The sequence below is a fragment of the Arvicola amphibius genome, chromosome 13 (assembly GCF_903992535.2).
Source record: "Arvicola amphibius chromosome 13, mArvAmp1.2, whole genome shotgun sequence".
In the NCBI taxonomy this organism is placed as follows: domain Eukaryota; kingdom Metazoa; phylum Chordata; class Mammalia; order Rodentia; family Cricetidae; genus Arvicola; species Arvicola amphibius.
In genome coordinates this window covers 34151436-34172994 of record NC_052059.1, presented here as the reverse complement: position 1 = coordinate 34172994, position 21559 = coordinate 34151436, and the positions used below count along the sequence as shown (strand labels likewise).

The 21559-nt window shown below is 36.2% G+C and overlaps 1 non-coding gene across 1 annotated transcript; it reads left to right on the top strand.

The window, feature by feature from the left end:
- The first annotated feature begins 6153 nt into the window (after positions 1 to 6153).
- Positions 6154 to 6317, top strand: LOC119800560. Its single transcript, XR_005283052.1, has one exon. It is a non-coding gene; the product is annotated as a U1 spliceosomal RNA (small nuclear RNA).
- Positions 6318 to 21559: the final 15242 nt, after the last annotated feature.

Here is a 21559-nt window from a genome sequence, read left to right as displayed (position 1 = left end):
TTGGAAGTTTTTAATTTTGTATGAGTTGAATAGACTTTTAGGTGGCAAAAGGGAAGTAGAGTCAGGGTCGTAAGAGATGATATGCAGGGTTTTAACATGGGACATCACCATTATATATTTGCATATTAGCTTCTTAGATTTGTAAAGATTCAGAAGACATTATGTTTTGCAACAACTTTCCATTTTATGAGTGACTTGTCTTTCTTGAATGCACAGAAGCCTGCAGAAATTTGCAGATAATTTTTACAGTCTTTGCCCAGAAGAGGATTTATCTGAGAAATGGCCTAATATTGGCCATGGGAGAGTCAGGCACATGACTAATCAGAAACAATAATTTTTTTTTATTTTCCATGGAACTGTTTCTCCTTGGAAATTGCACTCACTTAGGAGAATTACACATTTGACTTGTATATAATTATGATTTGAAAAAAGTAACATTTTAAAAAACTAACTTCAAAGAAATAGTGGCTGTAATATATTAATAACACAATAATTTTAAAAAGAAAATCCACACAATGTATTTAATAAATTTGACAGATAGGTTCATTGTACATTGGTGCCTGGAGACACCTCTGCTTATTCATCAAGTACTATGATGCTAAGAAACTTTCAATAAAAATCCTTCATTTCGTATGTTTATTGCAAAAACTTTTAAGTTTTTTTTTTAATAGGAAAATGGGTCCCATTGCAATCTTAGCATTCCCTTTGCAGTTCTGTTGATATTAAGGAGCCATGTCCATGTACTAATGAAACTGAATTTCAGCTATGGTTTTGTATTTTAAATTAAAAGTGACTGCATAAATATGCTTGTGATTGTTGAATTTAGAATATTCATACCATGAAATTAAATGCATGCCATGAGGGTTGCAAAGTTAGATTGGATATTGGTAGACTTAGTGTATAGTTTCTCTTCAATTCAACTAACCCACCTTACATTTGAATTTCTACTGATAATCAATTTCTCTGCCCTTAAATTTCTCTAAATTTGTAACACCCTTTAGCAACTGTCTGGAATACATAGAGATCTGCAGTGTGATGACATTTTAATGAATAAAGTACATATTTAAGAACATTTGGTTACAACTTTGGGTGTTAATTTGTTTTTATTAAAAACATGTTGATAGCACCGCTGGGAAAAGCTTACAGTGTTTATTTTACAAAATCTTTAATCATTTACATCAAAGATACATGACCCTCTTCTCATTTGCTTTGCGTTTTGTCAGTGACCCTTATCAAATTCTTAGATGAGCATGGCACTCGTATCCTTGTTTAATCCAGAAGACTACCTACAGTCAGAAGAGAGAACTACTGTATAAATGAAAAATACATAGGTTCAGAGAAATTCAAGAAACCACAAAGTTTTCAAGTATATTCAATATGGATGTACATTCATTACAGAACACAGAGTCTACTATTGCAAAGAACCCTAAGGATCACCTAAGCAAAGTAGCTAAAATGTAAAATTATTTAATTCTACTTTGACATGTTCCTGCACCTAACCTTATTTTAGTGGGTTGTGTTTTATAGTTTGGCTTCTGTGTCAGGTGTCACTTTTAGTTGTGGAAAAGTAACATTGTCTAAATAATAACATAGGAAGACTGCTATTAATAGTTCATCTTCATTTAACTATTAAACTCAGACTCAAATAATCAGCACACAATTATATCTAGTCAAAAATGTCAATGGTGAGAAACAACTGTGGCCGCTTTAGTTGCTTCACCAGCTGCGGCCCCTCTACCCTGCCTTTAGTTGAAGGAGTCCTAGGCATGAGATGTCTGCATATACACAGCATTGATTACTTTGTTGGAACTTTACAGACTTTCACCCAGCAGCTGGGTCATTTTGTATGGTGTGATCTAATTAAATTTAGAGACATCTCTAAATGTTCTGAAGTGTAGATATTCTACAAAATTTAGTCTAGTGGATTAGCATCTAGTTTCTAGTTTTCCTCTTTAAACATCAAAATATAGCAAAAGGCGGAATAGTGAAATTATTATGCATAAATGCTACTGTGGTTCAGTCACTTGGACATCTATTTTTATTTTTTGCTTTGCACCCTGGGGCATGTTACTTCATTTCTTTATACCATAAGAATTATTTGTCCATAACATAGATATAAGAAATAAGTAGCTAATATTTACAAAATACTATGTGCCATATAAGAATTTTACCAAGTCTTTTGATTTTACCTTAAAAAGCCAGTAGTTCTTAACATGAAAATATAAAATACAAGAAACCCGTAAGAAACAAAAAGCATGACTGCCCAGCATCTTTTATGTTGCTTTGAGGGAGTCTAAGTAATGTGTCTTAATGGATCTATTAGCATTGTGGTGCATGAGTGAATTAGTCTACTCTACAGTCAATAATATTTGAGACTGTATCGCCTTTCTCAAGAATGCGTTGCACTAGCTTCTCTGCCTTTGACACGGTTCCTGTACTGGATGCTCCTGAAGTTATCTATTTGGGGCCTTCCCAGAAGATTCATTAAGCTGTATCGAATGTGTCTGCTAGCCTCGCAGGTGATGCACAGCATACCAAACACAAAACACCTGTGCTTTCAAGTGAGCATCAGTTCCATTTTTTTTTGATCCAATTCAACATTTGGTTTATTATTTATAACACTCTGAATGTGTTGGGACCTAATTATTTCTGAAGGTACTTCATCCCCCACTCCATACCATATCAGTTGCAGCTGACTGGAATCCTATCTATTCTTAGATACAAATTTGAAGCATAAAATTCTCAGTGGAGAGCCCTTGCCTCCTGAACATGTTCCCCTTAGTAATCTATCAAAGTGCAACTGTGAGAGTGTTTAGGTCATGATTTATGATGTCCTCAAGATTTGATTAATTTGACCAATTTTTTCTAGGACAGGAAACAATAGTGCATTTAATATTACTAAATTATAGAAAGCAAAGTTACCATTTTATATACTAATCATTTATTTTGAAGCATGTGGTAAAATAGCATTACATAAAACAGCATGATAAATTGCTGTTTATAGGTTAATGAAGATTATGTCGACTTGGTAACATTTTAAACCAGTTCAAGATTTTCTCAGGACAAATTTTCTGTTGTTATCCTTGTGGCGGTGGTTGTTTTGTTTTTAAATGCTCAAAGGACAATCCAATTTCAGAAATGCTCTGAGCTTTTGCAAAATACACAGCCGAACTGCAGACCAGTTGATTCAGAACTTCCCAGATATAAGTCCTGACAACTAAATTTTAAGAAACAAATATTATAAGGAATTGCAATGGTCTTGCATGTTTCAGATTTTCGGATACTGACATGGCTATTTATTTATTTATTTATTTATTTTATAATTCTTTCAGGTAGCTCATGAGTAAGACAACTGTAACCAGACTGAACTGATTCTTTTCACATGAGCGTATTAGCACATCTTCCAGAGGACCTTCATGTTACACTGTCACCTTATGCTAGAACCTGACAGTACCGAAAAAAAAAAAAAAAAAAAAAAAAGGAAATTTTACTTTGAGTTTCACCCTTAAACTTCAGAAGGTTATCAGAGGAGCAGATAGCTCAAGGATCCTTTTGGCACCTAGAAAACCGGACCCTTTAGAATTCTGCAGGCTTGTATGCAACATAGAAATTATAAACATCTCATTTTCATCTATTCCCAGGTTTTACTGGGATGAGTAGATTTAGCTGCCACACCTACACCTTAGAAAACTAATGACCCATTTCCTGCCAGTAAAACTGCCCATCTGCTGAGAAAGAGTAATTGGTATAGCTTTGCCTTCTCATTTGGCTTCATGTTTTCTTCCCTGCCTCTTTGAGCAGTTGTTTTTAGAAATCCTGTTCCTAGATTCTCTTCTCTCTACTCTCCCTGCCAAGAAAATGCAATCACTCCTCTCACCAAAACTTTATTAGTGACCCTGAAATGCTTGTCTTTAGCGCCAATGGCATTGTCTCAAGACTGAGACCCTCCTGACACTGTTGTCCACAAGGTACATCCAGGCCTAATGGTCACCTCATGTTCTGAAAGCTCATAAAGGATAAAGCGGTGTACCTCAAATATACAGATTCAGAAATTTGACCTCTGTCTTCCTGCTTAACAGTTTACACTTATTTAATAGCATTTGCTTCTTGAATCTCAAGCTAATTAATGATGCACTTCCTTGTTATTTATAGTATACATCCACTACAGAAATATCAGAAATTTTGGAACCATTGGACGGAGAAAGAATTCTACTCTGAAGGAGGATCTACTACAGCTGGTGAGCAAGCCTTTGAAACAAAGCAAATTGGGGTCCTCCAACATTCAATTGTTGCAAAATGTAGATTGCTATTTAGCCTCTCTAGTGTTGCTTTTACTATAATTAACTCATTTAATACTGTTAGAAACTCAATATTCATCAGTGTAGTAGAATCATAGTATTATTCTAGAACGGACAAAATTCTCATCAGTCCTTCTTGGAGAATACAGTTATATGCTTTATTATAATGACAAATAAGCTTATACTTTAAAAATACTTGACACATCTTGCATATCACCATAGAACCTTCATCTGGCGATGGATGGAGATAGAGACAGAGCCACACATTAGTGCACCGGACGTAGCACCCAAGGTCCAAATGAGGAGCAGAAGGAGGGAGAACATGAGCAAGGAAGTCAGGACTGCGAGGGGTGCTCCCACCCACCGAGATGGTGGGGCTGATCTAATGGGAGCTCACCAAGGCCAGCTGGACTGGGACTGAAAAAGCATGGGATAAAACCGGACTCCCTTAACATGGCAGACAATGAGGGCTGCTGAGAAGCCAAGGACAGTGGCACTGGATTTGGGTCCTACTACACATTCTGGCTTTGTGGGGGCCTGGCCTGATTGGATGCTCACCTTCCTAGACCTGGATGGAGGGGGGAGGAACTTGGACTTCCCATAGGGCAGGGATCCCTTACTGCTCTTCGGACAGGAGAGGGAGGGGGAGTGGAGGGGGAGTGGAATTAAATGGGAGGCGGGAGGAGGCGGAAATTTTTAATAAAATGAAAAATACTATCAATTACTTCTGTTTCCTCTAGAGCCTGTTTACTGGTACTTAGCTAACATCCCATATTTTAGTGGAATGGTTATAGTTTTGCTTTTCTTTTCCTTATTAAAGATTCCATTAATGGCTTCTTGGACCTTGACCATGAATTGTAGGGCAAAAACATACAGTTAACTCTGGTTTAGGGATTTTGCTTTTCTCCCTTAGCTCTTTCAATTTTATTTCTCCTGCAAACCCAATTTTAAAAAATCGTCTTGAATCAAGCAAAATAGGTAGATTCAAGAAATATATTTTTAAACTCATAAGAATCAAATAAGTATGAATGAGCTTAGAAGGGACTAGGCCATAGTGACCCTTGAACGCCAACTGGGAAGTCTGTATTTCAGGACATTCCAGTTACACATCACAAGGAAGTTTTATGTGATGTGGTGACATGCTAGCGAATGATGTTTTGCTTCTTTTAGTACATGGAAAATCATTCAGAAAGGAGCCTGAATGTCACCCTAAGCCCACTCGGAAGTTCTAACCCTCATTGTCAAGGGATGACCTATGGCAAACTCACTAATTGTTGCAGTGGTGTTTTATGGAAAGGAACTCAACCTGTGATGAATTACTTAACAGGAAAGTGGTTGAGCTGGCATAAAACCCCAGATTCCTGATATTTATATCAGTGACTTTAATGAAGTATGGATTACCTCACAATCTTTAAACATTGCTCATTCCTTACGTTCTAATAGTTCATGTCTGTCTTTCCACAGCACCAAATCTTGCTTCACAGAATATTTGCAGAAAATTTCAAGCACAATTGAGAAGGGACAACTTTCAGAAAATAATAAAAAAATAAAATAAAGCTTTAGCAGCCAGGCTAATTGTTAGGCAAAATGTTTTCAAAATGGTTCCGGAAATAACAACAATTTAATCCAGCCATCTTGCAGATCAGATATGTCCTAAATCATGTAGATATGGAGAGATAGTGACCATTTTGCTGGGGGCTTACCAGTTCAGAACCTCATAAACCAAGCCTCAATCTCACTAGCATTTCAAGTCAGGTGCCATCCATTGGGAGATAAACAGCAGGAATATTGTTTTTAACAAACCATATACATTCAATCATATGTTGAGTGCTTCTTAGGTTTTAGAAATTTAAACATAGTTATCCTGACAGAAGAGATACCACGATCATAAAGGTGGTTTGCCCAGGGCAAGGCTTAGCCATTGCACTCAGGATGTGCTGCCACCTGGGGCTTCCGCAAATGCAGAAACCCCACAGCATAATTTGTGGTAGAGGGGGACTGGGTTTGCGCTCTCCCCCCCCCCCCCAAAAAAAAGAAAAGAAAACAAAAGAAAGAAATTTAAATATAGTTATTTCTCCAGAAGCTACTATGAAAATTCTTATAAATTAAAAACAATCAGCCACATAGTTACTAAATACTTTGCTCAGGGTTCACAAAACTTGAAAACAGCTTCTCTCGGATTTGACTCAGAAGCCTGGGTTAGATCGATCCTTCAGTACATAAAACACTGCAACTTAATACTAACAGGCATAGTTCTTCCTGTTTCCATTTAAAGCTTAAAATTACTTTTTGAGGATTTGGTTTTATTTATGTCCATATACCTGTGGTATGTGCTGCATGTGTCCAGGTACCCGCAGAAGCCGGAAGAGAAGACAGTAACTCCTTTAGAAAGGGAGTTGTGGGTAGTCATGAGTTACCTCTCAGGGCTGTTGAAACCAAACTCAAGAGGACAACAAGCACTCTTAAATACTGAGCCAGTCCTCAGTCTGTCTCCTCCCACCTAAAAGAGTGTTAATCCTTAACAAATTTATTATCCCATGGACATGTATGTAAAATGTGCACACGGCCTCAGCACATGTGTGGACGTCAGAGGACAGCTATTTTTCCTTTCCCCTTTCTTTGGTTACAAGAATTGAACTCTGAGTGCCAGACTTGTGAGGCAAGTGCTTTAATCTGCTTTTAAAAATTATTTCTGCCAAATTTAAAAATCTGTAACTCTTTTTGTTTTGGTTTCAATACAAACGCAATCATCTCATATTCATGTATCTCTATATTTCTAAGGTTCAGGAATGAGTATAAGCTGAGGACATAGGACACTCCTTTTAACTTCAGTTAAACTACACTTGAGACTCCTGTCCTGCTGCCCTGTTTTATGTATTAAATAATCCCGTCTCTTAAATATGACTGTTTGTGTTCACATTGTCTACAGTTTCGTATTGATTTCCTGTATCATATCATTGGCCCAGTTTATGGTCAATTTCATGAGATAGTCAGTGGGGCAGCCATCTGATTTAGCTTAACAGCATAAAGGCAGCCTTTTAATAAAACTACCCTAGTGAAAAAATTACTATAATACATTATATTTCAAAACCACATATATACCGTTAATCCTTAAAGGCATACTATTTAAGTATTAGGTATAATTTTACTTATATGTTCATTTGCATAATTAATTAATCAACATAAAACCCTTAAAATGAAACTCTGGGGGAAATTAACTCAATTGTCTTTATTACTAGATCTTTATGGTTATTCTAAAATGAATATATAAATATTTGAGATACTTTTTCAACTGTTTAAACTTATTCTATTTTTATTAATCCATATATTTCAAATCATTAGTTTTGAATGTATCAAAGAAGAGTAAGAAGATTGTTTTTGTTTTTTAACTTATCTATAGTTAACTTGAAAAAACATCATTTTAATAGAGGAAATAACTGCCAACCTTTAATGAGTGTTTTCACTAAACCACAGATTTATATATACTAACTTACTGCCATTCTGTAACCATGACATAATGAGAAAAAGCATTGAGGTAAATTTCCTAAGATTAGTTTGTTGGTTTTTGCTAAATTAAGACCTCTTTCTAGTCTCTTACCTGAGTCATGTGTTTGAATTGTACTACACTGAAACCCAAAAGTTTTGGCCAAGTATCTTCTGGAAACCAAGGAAAAACAATACTAATGTATGAATTTGTCAAAAATAGAAGTAACATTATTTGATGATGCGTAGGACCATCTCTTATTCAGCTTCAGCCTTTTTAATCCCAAGGGTACCACTCTCATCAAAGATCAGATCTCTCATGATGTAATCACCTCCCAAAAGTAACTGGTACTGAGCATTCAATTTCAACATAAATTTTAAAAGACAAGACACCTTCATTCAAACAACAGAATGTACCATTTTTTTCTTTTTCCTTCCTTCTTTGCTTTTATTATTGATATGTGTTTATGTTTGACTGTGTTAGTTTATGTGCACGGAGGGCATGTGACACAAACACAATCTTAATTCGTCTTATTAAATAAAACCCGGAGTCAGATATTAGGGTAAATGCTGAAAGATCAGAGAAGTAAAGGAGACAGTCACTAGAGAGACCTCTACTGAATCCTCAAACCAAAATAGACAAGATCCTGTTTCCACAAATCCTCATAAGCTCATGTTTCTTCCTACTTTATATTCCTCTCTCTGCCCAGCCATATACCTTTCTGTCTCCACTTCCATAGTAATGGAATTAAAGGCATATGACTCTCAAGTACTGTGATTAAAGGTGTGAACCACTTCTGTCTGGCTCTGATTTTCCTTGAATCTGGGACTATCTAGTGTAGCCCAGGGTGGCCTTGAACTCACAGAAATCCACCACTGCCTGGCCTCTACATCCATCAAGTGGCTTAGCTCTGCACTTTGATCTTTAGGCAAGTTTTATTTATTAGATCACAAACAAAATATCATCACAAGAACCCACAGCACAGTTACTTAGAATACAGAAGTTACTAAACTTGAGTGAAATCAAAAGACTAGTTGTCTTAAAGACAACTCCCATCCATATTAATGATTTTAGAAGAAACTTGGTGCCAATTTGATAAGACATTTCCTGTAAAGAGAAATACTGCAATCAGCAGCTTGATTTCTAAAATACCAATAATTGTAATAAACATCCAGCCAACTAAAAATACAATTTAAGTATAATATTATAACAAGAAAACTTAAACAATAGATATTATCAGCATTTACATAACTCCTACATGGTAGTAAAGACCCTCTGGCCACAGAGAACCGTTACGACTGTTCAACAACAGACCATCTACAACACATTTCTAGCCACTCGAGAATCATGAAATAGTACAGCATGCACACACTGACTCTATTTATTTACAAGCTGCTAACAGGATTTGTGAATGGTCTAGCAAGTCATTTTTAAAACTGTAGTTCATGGGTGCTGGCTGTGATTTTTATGAGCAACACGCAAATGCCTTATAGAACCATTTTCTTCTCTTTATTCTTTTCTCTTCCATTCTGTTTTTTTAAAATTATTTATTTCCATTCAAAAATTTACACTTCCTCCCCTCCTCCCATTTTCCTCCCTCTCCCCAACTCATCCTCCTCTCTCTCCCTCCCTCCTTAAAAGAGGTCAGGGAATCCCTGCCTGTGGGAAGTCCAAGGCCCTTCCCCCTCCATCCAGGCCTAGGAAGCTTTGCATCCAAATAGACTAGGGTCCCCAAAAAGCCAGTACATGTCCGGTGCTCCAAGACTGAGCTCCCAAGGTCCTGATGAGGAGCAGAAGGAGAGAGAACATGAGAAAGAAAGTCAGGACCGTGAGGGAACCTCCAGCTGGCGACAGATGGGGAAGGTGACTGAGCCCCACATTGGAGCACTGGACTGAGCTCCCAAGGTCCCGATGAGGAGCAGAAGGAGCGAGAACATGAGGGAGAAAGTCAGGAACGAGAGGGGTGCGTTCACTCATGGAGACGGTGGGACAGAACTAATGGGAGATCACCAACTCCAGTTGGAATGGGACTGATGGATCATGCGACCAAACCCGTCTCTCTGAGTGTGGCCAACAGCGGGGGCTGACTGAGAAGCAAAGGACAATGGCGCTGGGCTCTGATTGTTCTTCATGGACGGGCTCTGTGGGAGCCTTCTCAGCTTGGTCGATCACCTTCCTGGACCTGGGGGGAGTTGGGAGGACCTTGGTCTTAGCATAGAGTGGGGAACCCTGATGGCTCCTTGGCCTTGAGAGGGAGGGAGGGGAGGTATGGGTGGAGGGGAGGGGAGGGAAGGGGGAGAAGGAGGGGAGAGAAAGGGGAGAAGGAGGGGAGGGAGGGGGGAGGAGGAGGGAAGGAGATGGAAATTTTTAAATATAAAAAAAAATAAACCATGAAAAAAAAAAAAAAAAAAAGCCAGTACATGCAGTAGAAACAAGTCCCAGTGCCTTTATCAGTGGCTTCTCAGTCAGCCCCCATTGTCAGCCACATTCAGAGAGTCCGGTTTGATCACATGCTCATTCAGTCTCCAGTTAAGGTGAATTTGGCGAGCTCCCATTAGAACAGGCACACTGTCTCAGTGAGTGGACCAAACCCAAGCGGTCCAGACTTCCTTGCTCATCTTCTCCCTCCTTCTGCTCTTCAACTGCACCTTGTTAGCTCAGTCCATTGCTCTGATGAGGGTCTCTGTCTCTATTTCCATCTTTTCTTTATGCCTTCCATTTGCCTGTATTGTTAATCTGTATAACACAAAATGAAGTTTTAATAATGACATTCAGATTACCATGTAGCATTAAGTATTTCAGGTTGGACACTTTTTATAAATCCATAGCTGTAAATATATATTTTTTGCTTAAGGCATGCATATGACATATCAATTTTAATTTGCTTATAGTTAGAGCACAATTTATTCTTAAGTACTTATATATAAAAGGAATGAATTAGAGTTTTAAAAAAACAGAAAAAAATCTAATGTTTTGTTAATAACACTCTTCAGTAATACCTTTCTGGCCATGATACTCTAAAATTGAACTTGCAATTAAGCAGTTTAATACATTATATTAAAATTTATACTATTTTTGAGTCCATTTAACCATTCTAATTTTCCTATAATTATCTTTTTCTTTCAATATACATTATCTTTGTATGCTTAAGGTTTATAATTTAAAATCAATCTATGGTCATGGAAATTATTTTTAGTTATTATTGCCATTATCCCAAGAATACTTTTGGATTTATAATACTTCACAAATTCAGGTCTTTTCCCAGTATTAAATGTCTTGAATTTCCTACTATTGAGTGAGAAGAGTTTTGTGTTCCTTCTCTAATTAAGGTGCAGAAAGTTAATAGCTTTGGACATCTCTGCAAAATGAATAAATGCATACTCCATCCTTGACATTTCCTCCAGCATTGATCTGAAAACACTAAATGTATTTTATTTTGTGACTCTAAAGCACAAAATCCACCTAGTAATTGTTTTCCATTGATATTTCCTCCATGAGTTTGCATTTGTTGTATAAGAATTGGCATTTATAATTTACAGCCAGTCAAATTATAGAATTTGTGGGTTGAAGCTCTTTATTTTTATTAGACTAACCTTGCAAAGTGATGGGCTGGTTTTTTACAACCTATTCATTTATCTCTCATTTCAAAATTGATTAAACAACATCTTTGCCTATAGAAGAGAGAAGGAGACTTTCCCTCAACAGTTCTTTCTAAAATGTCATTTGTTAGAAAACTTATTTTGACACTTTTAGACCAATGCACTGGTAAGAAATTGACTTTTTATTAAATATTTTAACAGGATAGATTAAATGCAGCAGGACAAGTCTGGAAAGCTGGAGGGCTTCCTTGTGACCTCGGGAACTTTCACCTTTGCATAGGTGTTAGAAGTGTGACTAATGCCCTTAATATTGATTATATGTCGTGAGCAAAAAAGTCATGGCAATCATGTTCACACATGGCTATGAGATGAATCTCAGGCAAAGGTCAAATCGTAGATAAATGAAATATAAGCTCAGCAGTCACGCTCTCTACCTGTCAGAAGTTCACGGTGCAGGTCAACGCTAAGGGATGTTGAAATCAGAAAATCCAATCTTCATGTATTTCTCAATATTTTCTGGGAAATATAAGTAACCTGGTTCAAATAAATATGTATGCAAGTCACATTTTAATAAAATAGAAGTTAAAGAAAGCCAAGCCAAAATGGCTTTGGAAGTTGGCAAAGAAAAATTCCATAAATGACTCCTGATTGAGATTTTTAGTGTATGTTGACTGAGATATTTTCCTTCTCCTTTTTCTTGTAGGGATGAAATAGGCAGGATGTCAGAAGAGGAGATGGCTGAACATGAGATAAACAGAATGGAATATTCTAAAGTGAGAAGACATGAACTCATCTCAATTGACAACATGCAGCATAGTTGAAACTGTCCATCTTTATCCTGCAACTGTATATTCTCACAAAACAATATACTTACGTTTCAAAAGCAAATTCATTATTCTTCTGTTTTGTTCCTCAGGTATCTACCTGTTATTGCTATTATCATCTACTTGTTTCCCCAAGGCAGGGGAGTGTCTTTCCTTAACTGTTATCATTCACAACCGCAGGGACATTGCCTTGTCATACAAATCCCTAACTTACTTTTCTCTATCTTGATTGTTACAACTATTCCCATGTTCTCACCATTTTAATTGCAAACCTCTGTAGTTGGCTCGAAACCTAGGAAGGCCAAAGGAACCCATAAGAAGGAGAAGGAACTGTTTTACTTATAAAAATAACACTTTAGAAGAGTAGGCTTCCCCTCATAGTAGAGAGAAGGTAGAAGGCAGGAGTTTAACTAGTAACTGTTATTACATGTGAAACTATCCCTTGCAAAACTTTGCACTCTCTAAGGTAAATAAATTGAAAAGAATATGAATTGGTTTTCCCAATTAATTTGATTAAATCATTACAATCATTTTTAGAAGTCTTCTGACTTCAACTTAATGGTATTTATGAAAGAAAATATTTCAGATTCTGGCCACTATCTGTACCAATATTTCTTAAAAGCCATACAATATTTCTTAAAAGCCATATATGCTGTGAGCTTACATAGAGCCTACAGGGTCCTGTATGTCTATTAATTTATAGCAATATGATAATTGTGATTATTAGAGTTATCCAGTGAGGGCAGCATGTGTCAAAATGGTAGACTAATTTTCAATTATTGCTGAAGTTTAATTCCCAGTAGCATTAGTGACATAGAATCCTGTCTATATCACCATAAATAGATATTGTGACCCCTTGAGCCTGAATATATTTTTAGTGTATTCAAGATTTTACAGACATAAAAATATTTTCATAAGCTGTCATAAAGACAAATGACAAAATCATTAATCAGAGTTCTCTCTAGTATAATAGATAAGTGCTTACTCAATCACTCTTTCATATTAGTTCTGGTTTGGGTATGTGATGTGCACTCTCAGTTTCTAAATTCAAATTCTACTGAATTTAAAAGACACAATAATGCTGTCATTTCAAATGTGTCACCATAATTTTGAGAAAGGAATGTCTTAATTAGAACAAACAAATGATTTAACAAGATAAACTACAAATTGATCTAATTAATGCATTTTCTCATCTTTCTTCCCATGGTGTTGGGCTATGACATGGTAGAGAATTTCACAGCCCAATCTAGAAAAAATATAAACTCTATTATCTCTGCACATTGATTTTTACAAAGATTTTAATATATCAGTAGACATTCATACACAAAGTGTTACATTTACAGGACTGGACTCTGTAGATGGATGCAAATGCTTTGGAAGACCTGCATATTCTTCCTCTGTTCGCTTGGTATGAAGGTCAGACCCACCAGCCATGATTTTCCTCACAGAAAATGGTGATTGCTTAGAAAATTCTTCATCACATTCATTAATTTTTGAATTTTGGACATAAATGTCACTTTTTCTCGTTTAAATCTTTTAAAGCTTTAACTGCATGTTTAATTTTCTTTGAGATATTGAACATTAATTTTAAAAGTGTAATTATTTTGCTACTATCTATTCCTCTAGTAGTTGGTGAGTTCTACACACATGTAATAGAAATATCTTTGTGCTGCATCTGTACTAGATTTTCAATTTATTGATTAAAATAAATGTGAGCAGACCTAAAACAACTTCATTCTAAATACAAAATAGTATGATGAAGACATTTTAAAGTATATTAACTCATTACATTCTTCTATTTCTACTTACAACTATGAATAATCCTTAGATAAAACTATGCTGATAAAATCCTTAGGTAAAAATATCCCTGGCAAGGTGGTGCACCCTTTTAATCCCAGAACTCTGAGGGAAGACATGGGCACATTTATCTGAGTTTGGGGCTAGCCTGGTCTCCAAACTGAGTTCCAGGACAGCTACAACTTTTACATAGACAAACCCTGACTCAAAAACCCAAAAGAAAAGAAAGAATGAAAGAAATAAAGAGAAAGCTGATAGATAATTATTAAAGCATTAGTACCTTTTAAAAATATCTTTAAAGCAGCTGTTCTCAATGGGTAGATCATGATCCCTTTGGGGCTGCATATCAGATACCCTGCATACCAAGTCTCAATTCATAACAGTAGCAAAATTGGAGTTATGAAGTAGCAACATTTTTTTTTTAGGGTTTGGGTGATCACAACATCACAAACTGAATTAAGGATTGTAGCATTAAGAAGGTTGAGAACCACTTCAAGAATGAATTTATGTTTTATAATTGAATATACAATGTCCTAACAATTTGTCTTACATTGAAGATAAAAACTATTTCCTTTCAAAGCCAAGTTCAGTTACATGGATAACTACTGTGATTCTCAGGGATATTAAAACTTTATTTTTCATTTCTTTGGTTTCATAATATAGATACATTTAACCACTGTATGCCATGAACTCTCCACACACATTACTGACCCAAATTGTAATTTTCTCTCTAAGCACCAGTTTCCACTTCTACAGAATCAGATAATTAAACAGTGTAAAATAAAAATTTAAACTATGAGTAGGAAATAGTTTCCTAAATTTCCATCTTAAACTATGGAAATAGTTATCAAGAAAAAACAAGGCAGCCATTCGTTGAGACCGTGTAGAGCATCCTGGTCAGGAAAGAATGTAGACAAACTACCGATCTTCATCCTTCCATCCTGTCCTCCAAATCCACTCCCACAGTCTCACCCTCATCTCTTTAGCAGACCGCTTGCTGTGGCCTCCCTTTGCATTCCGTGGACACCTTCAGTGCATCACACAGTCCTTTCAACCTTCAATGTCCCCACTCATCGCGTGACGGCCATCACCCAACACTATCAGGCATTCCCCCAGCACCCAGGAGGCCGCTACAGACAGGGAAGCCAATAGGCTAACTGCAGACCTCCATCTCCCTCCCTCCTCTCTCCTAAAACCATTCCCTCATTCTCACAATTTTACCAGCAACTCTGTAGCAGAGCACTCACTGTGGCCTTCCCCCTCCTCTCTTTTCGTATCTCCAGCTGATCCATGTTGGGAGGCACATTAAAGGAACAGCAAGCCGTTTTGGAATTCATGAAATACGACTTGGCAGTCAGTATTAGCACACTGAGTGAGCTTTGGAGAGCCAGAGCCTCCAAAGAGGATTATGTGTCCTGAGGACGTCACGCTGTTGGTGAGCATAGGCCTGCTCATTACTCTAGTGGTCACTATGTCCCAGTTCCAGATAAGCTATGATTTGAAGGAAAGCTCTAACTGAGTTTCTAGTCCCTCACTGGGCAGTGTGACTGGTATGTTTTCCAAGCATTGCTGCCAGAGAAGATTAATGACTTAACCACCACTCTTAGAAAGTATTTAGACATGAAGAGTGTTAGGAAAGTTGAGTTAACATGTTTTTGTGAATCGCTTTGATGTAGAAAATCTTGGGGACAATTTAAAGTTTGGAAAGGTCTAATTTTGATAGTTTAAAAAAAGGACTTTTTTTCAGTCAGGGGAAAAATGGCAGTCTAGCTATTATTAGCTAATGTGCCTTTCTTACTAAAGATAGAGTGGTGATCAAAGATGTTCATTAATTCCTTGTACCCATTTTTCCTTTCGGCTTTCTGATATAATATAAAATTTAATAAAATAATATTGATGAGTAGGTATTCACTCTGAGGACATCGAGTAAAAATGGCATGCAGAACATTCTCCTTTTCTTTACTCTCTGAGAGTGAAAGCAAGAAGATTGTGATTATAGAGGGGCTTGATGACATTAGAGAAAATAAACAGTGCAGAAGGGAGTGAGGAGCAACGATGAAGATCACAGGGGAGGTCTCCTCTTAAGAAGGAAGTCTTTGTTACATTGAGGAAAACATTACTTGGAGAAACAAATATCCCCCATCTTTTATCTATAAATTTTCTGACTTAATTATATAATGATTATAACTTATTTCTTATCGGGCAAGAAGAATTACATTAATAATAAACACACAGAAGTGTGTGTGTGTGTGTATGTGTGTGTGTTCCTGTCTTCCCTCAACTATCTGTGTTCTTTGATAGCAGAAGACGTTGTGTAAAACTGATCACCCTGTTAATCTAGAATGATGTCTGACCATAAACCTAATTCAACCTTTATTAGCATGTTCTCTTCCAGTGAGAATTTTACTCTGGGGTCTGAAAGTTCTTGGTAAAATAACTCCACATTCTATACATCTCTAATTTGCCTTCATTCATTTCTTCCTTGCTAATTACCCCAATGGTGCTGTAGTTTAATTGTATTTCCCCACAATAATATCCACGCTATAATTTTCATTGGCTGTAATTAAATAATCCCAAGTCCATTCAGAAAAAGTGCAAATAACCATCAATATTTCTCTGTTATGTCTCTAGACTTTCATTTGAAACAGAAACCTACACCTCTGACCACAAAAGAGGTGTATGACACTATGTATAACCATGTTTCAATACACATACGTAAAAATACAGGCCCTTCTGTCCACTTCCTAATCATACAACCTATTTTCCCTAATTAATTGACAACTTATTGTTGCGAGATATATGATCACACTGTGAAGTCTGAGTTTGTGTTTGCATTAGTTAAATAATTTCAGACAGGATGTGGAGTCAGCAATGTGCTGACAGAAATTAATCACAGAGAGTCAGAAGGATTTCAGAAACAAAGGATGAAGTGATGCACAGGAAGTAGAAAGGAGGGACTTTGAGTGTGGTGGTCGATCCCCTTTGATGTGGAGCACGGAAAAGAAACTCTTTCTAAGCTGCTGGCAAAGACGCAAGGTCAACTAGTTGCTGACTCAGTTCTTTAATACAAAAGCAAACTCAGGGTTCATAGTATGACCATATATCCCACAACAACTTAGATTCCCTAATTAGCTCATAACTAAACTAAGAAATATAAAAGTTAATTTGAGTTTTATTTTTCTGCCTTAGCTCTATCCTGTTACCCTTCTAGAAGATGTTCACTATTAGAGCTAAAATATGCACTTACCTGCCTTCAATGTTCACTTTTTTGAATTATTACTTTTGAATTATAAAGGGCTTCTATCTTTCCTCAGAAGAGACAATTTCTGTTTGTTCACCGTTTTATTGAATACACTATCTAAAAGACAACATCTAATCAGTACTTGCTGACCGAGTAAATAATTATGGTCAGAACCTCCAAATCAAGGAATGTACTGAATAAATGAACAAATAAATGAATAGCCATGATAAGCAGAAATGTCCATTCTGAACCTTTAAATTACTGAATTAATTTTTATTTTATTGATGCAAGCAAAAGTTAGGCTTTGGAAGCTCTCTAAATAAACATTAAAATGACACATTAATGGTTTATAATTTGAGTCGTGACATAGAAAGCACTTTTCTCAGACATTTTTAGTGGCTTTCTGCTCTGCTGCAGGTATTTCTATTCCCTCATGTCACTGTCGTCTCTTCTATTTCCATACACAAAGTAACTAGCCAGTGCAAGCAACCGCATTTCCGATCTCACAGAATCCTAGGCGGTCTTATTGCAATTCCTTTTTCTACCTCAGACGTTGTGAAAGGCATTAGATGTAAGGTATTGTTGAGTTGACAAGTCTGGAGTTGCTGCTGACACCGTAGAAAAAGACTTCCCAAAAGGCTAAAACCTACATTTTATCAAAGAAAGCAGCAATGAAAGATTTGAACTATTGTGTCTTGAATTATGGCTGGCTGAGATACTCTACTGAATCACTTAATCCTTTTAATACCTGCCTATTTTAGCTTTTGTATAAGCATCTGTTCATACAAAGCCTGCATCAAACCCCAAATCCAGGAGCTATTAGAACTGCTTGCAGGACTGTGGAAAGAACGAACAAATGAGTGAACTGGTACCCACTGCAGTCCAGGAGGCACAACACTTAGACACCTGTTTTTTTTTTTTTCTTCCTGTTTCTAACCTATTGAATTCCTGAAGCCAGATTGTTTCCAGCGTCTCCTAACAAAATGGTGTCAGGAAAGCTGATATGTCCGTGTAATTATTTTTGTTAAGCTGCTAAGTCTATTGATTGAGACTATCATAGGAAAAATACTATAGAGACTGTGATGCCACAAGACTTTGAAATCAATTACAGTTGAGTTTGTGTCTCATGTGACAAATCTAATGGAAAAGATTGATCTGTTTTGTGCAAGGTAAGTGGTTACTATTAGGATGTGATTCTGTTATTCTCTGAATGGGATAAACTTGAGAAAGGATCATGAGGCAAATCATCCCAGGGGATGCTGTTTTCCCAAACTCCCAAGCCTTGGGCAATGGTGAAGTTGTCCAAATATCCCCTTAAAAAAACCAAGAAGAAAAATACAAAGTAGAATAATGACAAGAATCTAATTATTGAAACAAGAAAATTTCTACCAATGGAATAGAAATTTAAAATTATTCTAAAGACAATGCAAAAATAACCATCAATGAAAATACAACATGTGGAATTTTAATCATATATCAAATGCAATGCTGTATATTTTGAACACACTCAGACTGTACTTGTTTATTGTACTTAAGAAAGATGAAAAGCCTCATTACAAAAGTACATTATTTAGTTCAAATTTTGGTTCTAAATATGCACATATTAAACTAAAATTACCACTATATGTATTTAGGTAGAACCCAGGGAATTAACATCTTTGGGAAAGAGGTTGAGGAGATTTCATTAGAGTTACTACTTCATGATATTGAATTATATAGTTGTTCATACATTTAAATCTGGAAATATGACAATTCAGCATATGTGAAGTCAATATTCCATTTGATTGTGTACTGTTATTTATTTTATATTTAAAAGGTTATATCATGGCATAAATATATTCATCTCAGATTGCGTAGATTATATGTTCATTGAAAATAATAGTACTTGCCAATAGCCAAAATATGTAAATAATACAATGGTCTTTGTCATATTATAATCTAAATGCATTGTTTTCCTGTATTGACATTTAAATGAGTGGTTCTCAACCTTCCTAATGTTGCTCCCTTTTAATACAGTTTCTCATGTTGTGGTGATTCCCAACCACAGAATAATTCTGCTACAATTATGAAACATAATGTAAATGTCTATGTTTCTAATAGTCTTGGATAACTCTAGTGAAAAGGTTGATCAACCACTCAAATGAGTTGTGTCACACAGGTTGAGAACTGCTGACTTAAATTACTGCAACCCCTCTCTTTATTCTTTTAGTTTATTCTAAAATGTCCTGTGTAACAAGGAATGTTGACACTGTATTTATTTATGTTAGAGAACCATGTTGCTTTACAAGAAGCTTCTACATTTTATTTGCTGGTAAACACATTTTATATTACGTGTGAATCACCAGTAATTGGAGTCTACCATACTTTCTTTTTTGCTTATACAGCAACAAATATCTTAATAAAAGAGACTTGTAATCTCAACAATAAGGAAGCAGACCCAGGAGCATAAGACTACGCATTTAAGTCCAGCCTGGGATAGAAAGCAAGACTCTAAGGACAGAAGAGGAAAAGAATAAAGAGGAAGAAGGAAGTGGAAGATGGAAGAATGATACAGAAGAGGCAGAGTAGAAACAGCAGGGAACTAGAAAATATCAAGTACAAATGCTTACAGGCACCTTCGCCGTTCTTTCCTTCATGAATAAACCAAGGAGACATTTTTCTGCTGATATATAATAAGTAAGGCACCAAGCTGCACACATAAAATAAAAATCTTGCTTTTTGAGAAAATACTGTATGCTGGGGACTACAAATACAATTTGGATGTTCATTACTAATCCATGAGCTGTAAAAAGTCAAATAGCCACAAGTGATTCATTCTAAAATGCAAGTAGACGTTATTCTATAAGAAAAAAATATGTTAACATTAGGTGAAAGTGAGTAGGGGTAAGCAGTTAACCTGGGATGAAGACAGGCTTACCTGCCAATGAAATAAGGCACTATCACCACTTTTCTCTGGAGTTTTAGGGTAGATAAAAATTAAAGAATCTTTCTTTAACTTGAGTTAGCTCCTTACAGTGGACTGTTTCTATAGACGTGCTCCTGGGCCTTGTTTTTCTCAAGAACAGAAATATCCAACCTGATGATATTGGAGCATGAAAGTGAATGATACGGAAGAAACACTAAGTGAAAAAAGTTTTTTCTTAAGTTTAAAGTCTTACCATCGATATATATTTTAAATAAACAGATGCTCCTTTTTTCATAACAGTACCCCCCCAAAGGCAAACAACAATGTAATCTTAGCTAAAACTAAAATAGAACTTGAGACTAATCAATCAGTCTAGTGCAGAGCAGGTACCTCGTATTTGTAATTCAACACATGTTCATTTGTGCTATTATCGTGTTACAAAAGGAAATAAAATCAAGTATTTTCCTAATAGATAAAACACATGCAATCCTATATTAATTAAGCAATTTATCCTACCTATAACAAAATAATCTTAGTACTTAAGCATAATTTCTGTTTATCTTTTTATATGAGTAAGTTAGATAGATAGCAAGAAAGAAGAGAAGGGAAAAGACACAAGGGAAACAAGATACTAGGAACCAGACATGGGCAAAGATCATATGGTATTTAAAGAGCTTGTCTTTGAAGATGTCTAGAAAGATTGTGTGCTGTGACACATTAATGTATCTGCAAATTCCCAAGACATAGTTCAGACTAAAGAGCAGATGAATGTCATCTCAGCATTCCTAGGATAGACTAACCTCTCTAATTTTATAAATCTTGCAAATGGAGATATGGGTTTTACTTGAATTTGAGTTTTAATGAACTTCAAAAGGAGTGATTCTGCTGTAGTCAAATGTCACAACGCTCTGTAAAAATTGTGCAAGAGGACTGTATAACAACCAGAAGAGATTTTGCCATGCATTTGGAAAAATGCATGGTGGCTAGGAAGGAAGGATTCCTCTAGTTTCCTTTCCTCCATCCCTGGAGGATCTTACACAGGCTAGTACCATCCAATTGTAGTAGCTGGGATACCACTTCTTTCATGAATAAGAAATGGCCTACAGTTCAAGCTGTACACCCAAAGGACTTTTAAAGCAGCCCAGTTTGACGTAATAATGCTGAAGTCTTGTACTGCCTGCTGTTTACAGTTTCCAGAATGCTTCCCGAATAAGAAAATATCCTGTGATAGCTGCAGAATTTCTTCACTCACTCTTACTAGCAGCAACTAAGGTAACTACTCTCACAAACTGGCAACTTCAATGTTTTCCTCTTCCCAATGCCCAAAGTATTCAAAGGCCTCTAGCACCTTAACTTTCTCACCATTTCCATGATCATTACTTTGTTTGGTTTCAAATATCTTCTACAGAGT